The following is a 1330-nucleotide window of genomic DNA, read 5'->3' as shown; positions in this document are numbered from 1 at the left end:
AATTCCAAAGGAATGAAAGAATGTGTTATGAATTTTCTGATATTTTTCATCCCAATCAGACTGGACACACTTCATTTTAATATCTTGGAGACGCTCAACATGAGCTTGGAACTGCAAAAGTATACGAGGAGCTTCTGTTTGATAATGCATCAAATAGATCCACGAAAATTTACTGAAATCATCAATAAAGCTAATATAATATTTAAAGCCCCCGACATATGGAGGTATAGGGCCCAAACATCCAAAAAAATCAGTTCTAAAGGTGACGAAGACCTATATTATTGAGACGTAAAATTAACTTTACTACTTGAAATGAAGGATGTCCAAGAGATGCATGCCATTGGGTGTGAGTAGTAGGTCACCAGTAAATCTAGCAAGAAGGACGAGCAGAAAGGTCACGACGATCACCAGCAGGGTGAGCAGGCACGCCACCTTGAGAATGACCATGACCACGATCCCTACGCCCATGGTTCTTCTGCTGACCACCACGACCAGTGTAATTGGCTAAAGATCAAGGATTTAACTGAAGTTCAGCTTGGTGTTGTAATTGGCAAGCTTCAAACACCATTAGATGTGCAAACACATCATCAAGTGTGAGAGCTTCACTCTTGGTAGTCATCGAGGTGACGAAGGGATCATAGTCAGGGTCAAGACTAGCAAGGAGATACGCGATCACGTCATTATCCCGCAAGGCAAAGCCGGTGGAGGGCAGCCCTTTGATCTTGTGAAAATAATCTGCAGTAGACAGATCGCATTTCTTAGACGTGGCGAGCTCAACACAGATCTAAACAGTGTGAACATGAGTTGACGATGAAAACATCCGCTGCAAGGTATCCCACGCCTCCTTGGACGAGTAGCGGCAACCACATCATGAAGAATCTCCTCAGATATGGATGAGAGAAGGCCGCTAAGGATCTGTTGATCCTGATCATACCACCGATCATAGGCCGGATTAGAGACCAGGTTAGCACCAGCAGCACTTGAGGAAGGGACTAGCTTGGTAGGTGTGGCAATGGTGCCATCGAGGTAGCCCATAAGCTTCGTACTTCATAGGTAGGGGAAGAGCTGAGCGTGCCATAATGAACTTATTTTTCATGAGACGAATTGTGAAAGCGTGGTGGAGAGGGATTGGGCCAAAGGTCGACGCCATGGTAGATGAGATCGTGTTGGAGATAGAGGATGAGGAGGAAGAAAACATGATAGACATTGCTAATGAATAAACCGTGGCTCTAATATCATGTTAGGTTGAATGGCACCGTAACCTATATGAGTCATGACCTCATGTATTTATAGACGTGTATAATGATGATTACATGATGCGCCTTGACCC

General features: G+C 44.3%; 1 non-coding gene across 1 annotated transcript; it reads right to left on the bottom strand.

Moving 5' to 3' along the window:
* Nucleotides 1-554: 554 nt before the first annotated feature.
* LOC111804585 lies at nt 555-694 on the bottom strand. The gene has a single exon (XR_002816549.1). It is a non-coding gene; the product is annotated as a small nucleolar RNA Z247 (small nucleolar RNA).
* Between the last annotated feature and the right edge of the window lie 636 nt (nt 695-1330).

The sequence above is a fragment of the Cucurbita pepo genome, chromosome LG10 (assembly GCF_002806865.2).
Source record: "Cucurbita pepo subsp. pepo cultivar mu-cu-16 chromosome LG10, ASM280686v2, whole genome shotgun sequence".
In the NCBI taxonomy this organism is placed as follows: domain Eukaryota; kingdom Viridiplantae; phylum Streptophyta; class Magnoliopsida; order Cucurbitales; family Cucurbitaceae; genus Cucurbita; species Cucurbita pepo.
The sequence above is the reverse complement of the archived record's forward strand: the minus strand, read 5'-3'. Positions and strand labels throughout refer to the sequence as shown.